The sequence below is a fragment of the Arachis hypogaea genome, chromosome 12 (assembly GCF_003086295.3).
Source record: "Arachis hypogaea cultivar Tifrunner chromosome 12, arahy.Tifrunner.gnm2.J5K5, whole genome shotgun sequence".
Classification (NCBI taxonomy): Eukaryota; Viridiplantae; Streptophyta; class Magnoliopsida; order Fabales; family Fabaceae; genus Arachis; species Arachis hypogaea.
The window spans coordinates 114,732,399-114,744,451 of record NC_092047.1 but is presented as its reverse complement, the minus strand read 5'-3'; the positions used below and the strand labels follow the sequence as shown (position 1 = coordinate 114,744,451).

General features: G+C 29.7%; 1 long non-coding RNA gene across 5 annotated transcripts; it reads right to left on the bottom strand.

Moving 5' to 3' along the window:
- LOC112728469 (uncharacterized) lies at positions 1-3,284 on the bottom strand. Of its 5 annotated transcripts, none has more exons than XR_003166254.3 (9): positions 2,818-3,277; positions 2,442-2,681; positions 2,285-2,313; positions 2,044-2,146; positions 1,868-1,954; positions 1,617-1,705; positions 837-921; positions 496-582; positions 1-199 (listed from the first exon to the last, which is right to left on the bottom strand). It is a non-coding gene; the product is annotated as an uncharacterized lncRNA (long non-coding RNA). The 5 variants fall into 5 exon arrangements; XR_003166257.3 differs by having other exon boundaries at positions 2,446-2,681; XR_003166256.3 differs by lacking the exon at positions 2,285-2,313 and having other exon boundaries at positions 2,446-2,681; positions 2,818-3,284.
- Between the last annotated feature and the right edge of the window lie 8,769 nt (positions 3,285-12,053).

Genomic DNA, 12,053 nt, shown 5'->3' with positions numbered 1-12,053 from the left:
TAATAATAAAGTAAAAATTAAAATAGATATTAAAATGTTCAATTAGTATTTCAAATACATATTCATCAATAATTCTCGACAAAATAATAAAATTCTTATCTAACAATAATTGTCATAACAAAATAGTAATATTTGTAAAAAAGATGTCAATCTACTTGCATATTTTATATCCATGCTTGACTTGTCCCATATGCTAAATCTGCAAATAATACACAACAAAAAAATAAGTAACTTATCATTAAAACTAAAAAATTATAATAATAGAAAACAGAGCTGATGTGTGAGGAGAGAATAGAAAACAGAGAAGAAGCTTCAAGATTCTGCTATGTGCAAAGAGAGATCTCAATCTTCTATTCTTGCCACTAACTAAACTAACTTCTATATAAATATGGAGCTAACTAACAAAGAGATATATTACAAATTTAAACTTCATAATAACTCGGTATATTCAAGGTTTTTTTGCAGAAGAAAAAAGAACCAGAAGCTAACCATTACCTCGTCAGTTGCATCTTCCCTTTCAGATGCACCGCTTTCAGCAGCTTCACAGCTCTCATCTTTTCCTTTGTTTTCATGTTCTTCATCCTGGTTATTTAACCAAAGCATGGTGTCACTTTGTACGAATAAAGCAACAATCTTATATCAACATTGAAAAACACAGAAATGAACAACTGAGATGAGCAGGAAAAACACAGGCAAGTTGCTCGACTGTCTCTGTACTAAATATTAGATGTATTCATTATTCAAATTTAATTTCCAAAATATAGTTAGCATACTGAGAAGTTCACACATATCTGCTTTTCACCATCTATTATGTCAAAATTATCTTTTTTATATACCTGAAGAAGGATTGATTCATTCAGGTCTTTCACCGAGTCAACTTCACTATGAGTTTATTTCAGCCTCTGCTCCACCTTCAATGAACTGCACATAAATTTGAAGAGCATTAAGAAACAATCAAAAGCATGACAAATTGACACTCATGCGTATAAATAAATTAAATTGAACTAATCAATAAAATTTCAAATATAATTAAGTACCTCAAAAACATAATTAAATAGAAAAATAATTCTAAACTATTCACAATAATACATAACATATAAAAATATATATATACGGGCTGGATCAAATACTCACTTATCAATAAATGGTTTGCTAAGGTCCTTATTAAGATTCCCTGAGCTGAGGCATAGATTAATGGATTAATGCATTGGACGTAGTATCAACTATTCATATTCATAATCAATAGTATATATTGGCACATAGGACATATCTAGAATGTTTCTTTCTTTTTGGAGATTAGAAAATTGAAAACAAAACCTTCAACTTATCGAAAACAATCAAATGCTCCAAAAAAAAAACATAGTTTAGTGTCTTGGGTAGTTTTAGCATCAACTGCTATAACTCTTGCCTTCTGAGAACTAAAGTGGTGATCACCAGCTGTGAATGAAGGACACAGATGATTGTTTTATAAGAATGAGACTAATGGCAGGACACAAACTCATGATGACAAAAATGAATGTTATATAGATTAAGAGCTAGATCATTTTCCAATAAAAAGAACCAAGAAATGCAGAGTACAAAACCATAGTCTTGTTTCCTTGTATCAAATCAAGTACCTTTACAAAGTTTTTAGTCCATACTTAAGACCCTTGGAACTTTAATATACGGCTCCTCATAGCTTGGAACGGCACCAATCATCGCATCCCTGTAAACCAACACATTTGAATCAACAGTTTTTCAACTATGTCCAATTGAAACATAATGATTAATGGATAACTTCATTTTCACCTGTGCTCAAATGTTAGAATCACTAGACTATTATCAAAATACAAAAATGCAGGTATATAATAATGTATATAACAGATACCGTAGCGTAATCATTGACTATAAGATGAGCCGAAAGCAATCCTCCAAGAACTCTGATTGTCGTCTCAAACAAAGAAACAGTTTTGTTCTGTAACCGACCAAAAAGTAATTAAATTCATCCTTAACTCCAAATTGAGTACAGAAACTTGAAATTCAGCTGCTTAGCCATTCACTCACAATATCAAAGCGAATATTTTTACCAATCCATTCAATGGAAGTGGCAAAGCGGTCACGATCACCGAGTAGAGCCAAAGTGTCCAAAGAATCAATCTAATAGCACCTATCACAATTATCATCAAAATTATCTTATAATTAATGAATGAATTAATTAATTTTGGTGATTTTACTTAAATAATATAATTTAGTAAAGCCACTAGCAGCAATTAAGTAATGGGGCATATTCCTAATAAATCAGTACCTGCAGAAACACAAAGAAAGCATCACGAGCTTTGAGGATGAGACCGAGTTATCATTGCAAATAGCAACAACAACAGTATCACCAGTATTACAATTAGGGATCAAATCACCAAAAACACTAAAACAAAAAAAGCGAAAGGAAAGAGGCAGCATCATACCGACTGTGATGAATGCAAAAAGAGAGGAACACGATTTTTGCCGTCTCCGGACCACTTTTTCAGCCCCTTATTCGACGTCTCCCATTCCAGTTGCCAAGGTTTTCGCAATTCCGTGGTCTTAGCAATGATGCCGATTGTGAAGCTAGTGCTGTTCGATCTATACAACGACGACGGTGACGGAAGCAATCGCTTCTGCTGCCGGCTATTGCAGAGTTTCTGTTAGGTTTGTGATTTGACCGGCTTTTGGAGCAGTGAGAGTAGAGTAGAACAAGTTTAAAATTAATGCACATAGCAACAAGGTTAACCAAAAATTAGGATTCAAAACACAAAAAAGTGATAAAATAGAATAGAGAAGGAACGGTAGAATCATTAGTACCTGTAGAAGAATGCCAAAAACGAGAATCTCACAAAAAACGCGAGCAGTGATAATCGAACAGTAACCGGCAGTGATGAACACGAGCAGAGAGGATCGAAGCTCAATGAGAAGAGGAGTAGAGGATCGAAGCTCAATTAGCAGAGATAGAAGCTCAACGAGCAGAGAATCGAAGCTCAATAAGAAGAGGAGCAGAGGATCGAAGCTCATTCGCAAGCAGAGAAGATCGAAGCTCAACGATCGAAGCTCATTCCTGAGCAGAGATTGAGATCGAAGCTCAATAAAGGAACGCGCGTCATCATCGAATGGATTGAAGAACCAGAGAGGAATGAATCATTTGGAATGGATTGGGGTTAGGGGTTTCGTTAGGGTTGGGGTTTTGCTAGGAACGAGAGACTCTTCTTTTCTCCCTTTTTCTCCGCAAAATAGTAAGCCTTGTCGTTTGGGTTATTTTTGTTATTTTAAGAATTATTAAAAATTTTAGACAACACTTAAGAAGTGAAGTTTAAAATAAAATCAAAGACAACTCTTAAAAAGAGTAATATATTATTTTTATAATAGTTGTTTTTATATCTTTATCTTTATCTTTTCTTTATAGTATACAAATGGGAAGCTCATTTGCTGACGTGGCGCTCATACGTTGAGTCTGGGAGTTTTTTTGCTTACGTGTCGTCACTAGAAATTTTTTGATTTATATTTATAAATTATAAATTATTATTTGCTTAGGTTGTTATTTTCAAATTTTAAGTTTGGGTTGTTTTACTTAGGTTGTTATTTTTTAAATTTTAAATTGTTTTATTTGTTTGGGTTGTTTTACTTAGGTTGTTATTTTTTAAATTTCAAATTATTTTATTTAAGTTGTTATTTTTTAAATTTTATTTAGATTTTACTTAGATAGTTCTTTTTTATATTTTAACACTATTTTTTAAAAATATGTTAATTTTTTTAGAATTATTTTTTAAAATTTTGTTGATTTTTTTTTAAATTGCAGCTACATAAATTCTTTTAAAGAAATTTAGAGTTTTAAAAAAATTTACCTTAATTATTCTTCGGTTGTTACATACTAATATTACTATAAATAAAGATTTACGTTAGTTTAGAATTTTTAAATTATTATTTATTTAGGTTGTTATTTTCAAATTTTAAGTTTGGGTTGTTTTACTTAGTTTGTTATTTTTTAAATTTTAAATTGAAGTCAACCAAATTTAAAAAAATTTAGTTATGATGCAACTATAAAAGGATAAGTTATGAGAGATGTAAAGCACCACAATTTAAAGTACATCAATCCCCTTTTTTTACATATATCCAAAATCTCCCTACTTATTCCAATGGCTGGTATTCACAAAATTGCTGACATCAATCCTATAATCGACAATTTGTGTGTACGTATATGAGTGATACGGTTACGGACACTATCAAGTTACGAAAATTCTCCATTGTCATACTCAATTGAGATGGTTTGGCTCGATGAAGACGCGAATTTTCTACTAATATCCTTTTATCCATGACTCCAAGGTTATTTATTTATTTTTTTAAATTAAAGTCTATGTACATTGGATTAGATATTGAATAAGTCTATATTTAATTTTTTTTATATTATTTTCTTTTTTAAGCAGGTATCGAATAAAGCTTGGTGTCATTGATGATTCTGACTGTGCATGTTATGTAGTCTTTGACAAGGAGGCAAAACAAATTTTGGGAAAGAGCTGTGTAGAGATACTTAATCCACTCCTATTGGTAAGATCTAACCAATATTTATTTCTAAAAGCATCAGTGAAGATATTTTTATTGGTACTTTTTATATTATTTATTATTAATATATTATGTAATACCCTGCAGAAAGAAGATTTATCGGATACACCTACACTTTTGCTCAACCTAATTGATAAGATCTTTCTCTTCATTGTTGAAGTTCAAATATCTGATAATCCACATTTTCACCTTCTTATAAAGTTAAGAAAATGACTGATAATGTGGATCTCATCAATAAATTCAAAGAGGCTCACCCTATTCAAATTGTGAGTATATATAAGTGTACTTTCTATTAAAAATCAATTTATTTTTTGCTTCCTTGATCATTAGTAGTATCTAATTTATAATAATAATTAATTATAATTTTAAGATGTTGACTACACCGGTGGTTTGCTTCAAATTTCAAAGACATCCTCAATCATTGAAGGGGAGAAAGTAGAAGGTGCTAAGGTATTTGTTTAAAAAATAATTTTTTTTTTGTTTGTTCTCTCAAAATTAGATCTTAATTTTATTAAAAAAATATTAGTGAGATAAAATCAGAGGTTAGAAAGAAGTCTTTAATTTAACGTAGTTTTTTTGTACAGAATTTGTTGCTTGAATTCCAATGAAGTTGCGGCCAATGATGAATTCGAATTGTTGGAAAATGCTATTACACCAACTAAGCGACTATCCTCGGAGTCGGAAGATTCGAAGGTGGAAGGAGATACCTCAACTTGCAAGAAGATCAAGATTGAGAAAGAAACTTGAGAATTTGGATGCACATATTTTGAAATCCCTTTTAGAGTCTATCTAATAGAATAATGCCAAGCATATGTTTGTTTTGGTGGAAACATTGTCTTTTCTTGAGTCGTTATTTTTCTTTTTGTTCTTTTCGATTTTTATGTTTGGAATTTAGAATTTTTTTAAATATAAATTGAAGTTATTTGGTTATTACTTGTGGTTTTATTTTTAATTTGATTCTCACCGTTGATATTCTGATAATTTTTAATTTAATATTTAATGTCATAAAGTTATAAATTTCTTCTTTGAATTATTGTCGATTTAGTTATTAATTTTTAATGTGTACTTATTTAAACAAAATCTAATTATAATTTTTAATTAAAGTATTATGTTTAGAATTTTAAATTTAAATTCAAATATACTTTTTTTTTAATTTTTACGTAAGCAATTGGGTTTGAGAATATTTTTTAAAAATTTATATAATTTATAAGCTACTATGCTAATTACAAAGGATTATAATAAAGAAAATAGAATTATCAGTCTTATTAAGATGTAAAGTTATTTATACTATTTAAAAAAATGTAATACTGTTTAAATTTTAAAAAAAGTATAATAAAGTTAATACTGTTTATGTTGAAACTAAAAAAAATCATTTTTAAATTAACATATTTCTATATTCCTAATGGACAACGGACGTTTGATTAGAAAATTTTATTTAAAAATTTAAAATTTATACTATCTAATTAGAAAATTCTATTTAAAAATTTTAAATTTGAATTTCTAATACTAATTTCTAATTAAGTTTTTAACCATTTCGATTTTTAAATTTAAATTTTTTTACTTGCCACATTTATAAATTTTTATTATTATCTTTTAGATTGTAGAAGTACTTTCATCTTTTTCTCTCTTTTTAAGTATTTTTTCTAAATTTACGTAATTTATAAAATTATTAATTTTTAGATTGTATTTAATTTTATTTATTTTTATCGATAAATAATAGGATTGATACTATTTATAACGAAACTAATAAAAATTATTTTTAAATTAACAAATTCCTATATTCTTAATGAATAACAAACGTTTAATTAAAGAAGTTTATTTAAAAATTTTAAATTTACACTAGCTAATTAGAAGACTCTATTTAAAAATTTAAAATTTAAAATTCTTATACTAATTCCTAATTAAGTGGCTTCTTAACCGTTTTGATTTTTAAATTTAAATTTTTTTATTTGTCACATTTATAATTTTTTTTCTATTTACTTCGTTTACATTGTTATTTTTTAGATTATCTCAGCACAACAATAGAAGTACTTTCATCTTTTTCTCTCTTTTTACTTATAAGTTATTCATTTTCAATCTCTTTATTTAAGGAAATAAAAAAAAAGATTTTAACTATAAGTTGAATTTATTGATCTGAGATTAAACTTATATTTATTTGAAAAAAGATACTTTTGTAAAAAAATATATATTATTTTCTGTAAAATATGTTTACGTAACTAAATAAATGAGAATAAAAAAGAAATTAAAGCGGCCATTGAAAATAAAACCTGTGCGATTTTACATATTCTATTTGGTAAGTTAGACATGAGAAAAAATTGTAAAAAAATTAGTGTCTCAAATTAAAAATTAGTGTTTCAACATTTTAGAGAGATACAAAATACATGTTTTTAATGGGTGTTTGTGTATGACTATACCTTCCATCATTTTTATCTCAATAAACAAACACCATACATGTACTCCTGTGTAATCCTGTATCTATATTTTGATGAACATGTATACCAAAAATAAACGCTGTCATATGTGTACTACTTTATTTTTTTAATAATATAAAAAATTTGATAATAAAAATGTATTATGTATAATGTATATATATTTTTAATTGGTTAAAAAATTTATTTATTTAATATTTTTAGGTATATATTGAAAGATGCAAGAAGTCCAAAGGAAAGCAAGATTATATTGAAGAGAAAATTGATATTAAAAGACAAAGAAAATACAAAGCGAAGCACAATTCAAGGTATATTTTATATAAAAAAATAAATTAATTATTTTATCATTTTTGTTTTTAAGTTAGAATAATATATTTTTTTATTTGGCATTTTTAAGTATGTCAGTTCTATATATTTAGTTTTTATTGGGTATACAAAATAACTAACATGTCATGAGTATTTTGGCCGAATGAAAGCCCATAAAATATAATATTTTCTATATATTATTTAGCTATTGACAAGTAATAAATTATTAATTTACATTGTCTTCGTAATATGTTACTAAATTTATTTATGAAAAAATTACAGGAAATTCGAGTGATAGTTCCAATGGTGTGCATTCTCAATCGGTGTTGTCGAACATTTCAAATAGCATTAATACAGATTTTTTTTTGGATGATTTTTTTTTGGAACATGCACTTTGGTATATGCAAAATAATTATTATAGATTCATGGGAGTACACAAATCGAATTAGATTGCAAAGGGATGCAAGACTGAATAGGAAGACTATGCTAATTCAAAAGAGACTTGGTAAGATAAGCATGATAGATTGTAATTATCACAAAACTAAAATTTTACTTCTTTTATCTTTAATACTACCTTCATAATATATATTCATAATTCAGCTGATTCAAACATTTAACATATATTCATTTTTCTTTTTTTATAATATAAAGTACTTGATGTATTATCTCTAATGATTACAGGAGCAAGTACATCTAATTCAAATTTAGATACTAAAAACTTAGAAGAAGTGTGCATAGCTGAAAAAGAAAGACACCTGATACAAAGAAAAATATTCTTGAAGGAATTGACTATAAATCTTTCAAAAATTTTTGAAGAAGTTGAGGATATTACTAAAAACACGATTATATTAGATGATTCTATGCAAATTGAATACCCGGCCATATTCGATGTTGCTGAGAATACAGGTAATTTAAGAAGTAGCAATATCAGTATTTTATTATTTACTATTATTATGCTTTTTATAAACAAAAAATTATCGTTTAGTGTTCAAGTTTTAAAATTCAAACTAAGATATGGTTATATATTATAATTTTTGTATTTGAACATTGATTTATTGTAATTCTTATTATTTAATTAACGTGTATGTAAAACTTAAATCTTGAGGTTGGCACAATGAAATTGTATTATATGATCTCATCTTTTTAATCCATAAATTACATTCTTCGGTAATCTTTTATAAATATTATTTTTATACTTAACATGGTGAAAGAAAGGTATATTTTTATATAAAGTATTTGTTACAGATATAACTGAAACAATTTATTATCTTGGTGATTATTAGATGTGATAGATATTGGTGTCACGGCGACTATGTTACGTGTATATTAAAAATCAGTCATTAAAATTATTCACTAGTATAAAATATATGTTAGAATATAAAATGAACAAAATAATATATGTATTTATACATAAATATATAATGACTGATTTTAATGACTAATTTTAGTGTACAAATAATATTTTTTGATAAAAACGCAGCATGAAAAAGACCATTAGGTTCTTCAAATGTTTTTTTTTTTGGTTAGATAGATTGAATAATACAACATTACATACACACACAACATTTAAGAATTTCTATCCAGTATCTACTGTTATAAAATAACTAAATAAGAAAGATAAAATAAAAAAATATAAATGAAAGACTCTAATATTAATATTCACTAATATTAATATCATCCTACCATAATAACTATGATTTATATATTAATACTATATTTGTAATATGAAGAGGAAGAAAAGCTTCGTAGAGAGAGAAAAGAAATGCTTTTTATTGATGTGTTATCATCAGAGACATAAGCCTCTATTTATAGGTACATATGATAGTAGTTTTTCAAACTATATTAAATAAGATTCTCTTTGGAAACATGAGCCTTGTGGAAAATGGGCATCCACCTCAGGCTATCTTATCACAACACTCCCTCTTGGATGACCATTTAGGATTATTGCCTCGTTAAAACCTTACTAAAGAAAAACCCAGTGGGAAAAAACCTTAGTGAAGGAAAAAGAGTACAACATCCTTTAGTGATAGGGACTGCCTCATTAAAAACCTTGTCAAGAAAAATCCAATGGGAAAAAACCTGACCAAGGAAAAAAGAGTACAGTCTCCCCCTCTTGTCAACATCAGTTGATGTCTCGAAATCGGCGCATCCCAATCTCATGTACCAATCTTTCAAATGAGGATTTTGGGAGTGACTTTGTAAATAAATCTGCCAGATTGTCACTTGAGCAGATCTGTTGGATATCAATTATCCCTTGATTTTGAAGATCATGAGTGAAGAAGAATTTGGGAGAAATATGCTTTATTCTATCACCTTTGATGTATCCGCTTTTAAGTTGAACAATGCATGCTGTATTATCTTCAAACAGGACAGTTGGAGCTATCTTATGGTCAATCAGTTCACATGATGACAGGATATATTGGATCAAACTCCTGAGCCAAAAACACTCGCGACTTGCTTCATGTATCGCTAGTATTTCAGCATGATTAGAGGAGGTTGCTGCTATCGTCTGTTTCGTGGACCTCCATGATATAGCTGTACCACCATATGTAAATAGGTATCCTGTTTGAGATCTCCCTTTATGTGGATCAAACAAGTGTCCGGCATCTACATAGCCAACTAGGTTTGACTTGGATCCATAGGGATAAAACAATCCCATATCAACCGTTCCATGAAGATATCGAAAAATTTGTTTGATTCCACTCCAATGTCTTCTGGTTGGAGAGGAACTATATCTTGCTAGTAAATTCACCGCGAATGATATGTCAGGTCGCGTATTATTAGCAAGATACATTAGCGCTCCAATGGCACTAAGATATGGTACTTCAGGACCAAGGGTATCTTCATTCTCTTCTTTAGAACGGAATTGATCCTTTTCCATATCCAAAGATTTTACGATCATTGGGGTACTTAATGGATGTGACTTATCCATATAAAATCTTTTCAAGATCTTCTCTGTGTATGTTGCTTGATGAATAAAGATCCCATTTTTTGTATGCTCGATCTGCAGGCCGAGACAAAATTTAGTCCTTCTAAGATCTTTCATCTCAAACTCTTCCTTTAGAGTTTTTATAATTGTTGGAATCTCTTCAGGAGTTCCAATGATATTTAAATCATCAACGTACACAGCAATTATAATGAATCCATATGCGGATTTCTTTATGAAAATACATGAACAAATATCATCATTTTTGAATCCATTTTTGGCCAGATACTCAGTAAGACGATTATACCACATTCGTCCAGATTGCTTTAGACCGTATAAAGATCTTTGCAATTTAACTGAGTATAACCCCTGTGAATATTCATTGGATGGTTTAGATATCTTTAGTCCTTTAGGGACTTTCATATAGATATCCTGATCTAATGAGCCGTATAAATAGGCTGTTACCACATCCATTAAATGCATATGCAGTTTATGATATGCACATAAACTGACCAAATAACGCAATGTTATCGCATCCACTACAGGGGAATACGTTTCTTCATAATCTATACCGGGCCTTTGTGAAAAACCTTGTGCCACAAGTCGGGCTTTATAGCGCACAACTTCATTTTTCTCATTTCGTTTTCTCACAAATACCCACCGTATCCAATAGGTTTTACATCTTCTGGTGTACGGACTACAGGTCCAAAGACTTCACGTTTTGCAAGTGAGTCTAACTCAGCCTTCATGGCTTCTTTCCATTTTGGTCAATCATTCCTTTGTCGACATTCTTCGACTGATCTTGGCTCAAGATCCTTACTTTCATGCATAATATTCAATGCCACATTATATGCAAATATTTCATTGACAATTGTCTTATTTCGGTCCCATTTCTCTCCTGTAAAGACATAATTTATCGAGATCTCGTCATTTTCACAAATTTCAGGTACCTGAACGTCTTCTAGCGTTATATCAGAATTTTGGACAACTGCAGGTGTCTTTACAATGTCTTTTTCAACAGGAATATTTACCTCTTTTCTCTTTCGAGGATTTTTATCTTTGGAACCGACAGACCTGCCACGCTTTTGGCGTAAATTTGCTTCAGTGGCTATTTGTCCTACTGGGACACCAATTCGAATTAGGGCATTTTCCACCCTGCCACGCTTCTGGCGTGAATTTGCTTCAGTGGCTACTTGTCCTACTGGGACATCAATTCGAATTGGGGCATTTTCCGCTGGTATATAAGATTTAGTTATCCTCTTTGTATCGAAAAATGCATCAGGCAATTCATTTGCTATTCTTTGCAAATGTATAATCTTTTGAACTTCTAGTTCACATTGCCCTGATCGAGGATCTAAATGCATCAACGATGATGCATTCCAATTAAGTTCCTTTCCAAGAAGCTTATTCTCTCCCCCTAATGTTGGAAATTTTGATTCATCAAAATGACAATCCACAAACCGGGCTTTAAATACATCTCCCGTTTGTATCTCAAGATACCTCACTATAGAGGGAGAATCATATCCAACATATATCCCTAATTTTCTTTGGGGTCCCATTTTGGTACGATTAGGTAGTACAATGGAAACATATATCGCACACCCAAATATTCTTAAATGGGAGACATTTGGCTGCTGGCCAAAAGCTAATTGCATAGGAGAGAACTGATGATAACTTGTTGGCCTCAAACGAATAAGTGCTGCGGCATGTAAAATAGCATGCCCCCAAACCGAGGTTGGGAGATTTGTTCTCATAAGCAAGGGTCTAGCAATCAATTGGAGGCATTTAATAAGTGATTCTGCTAACCCATTTTGTGTGTGAACATA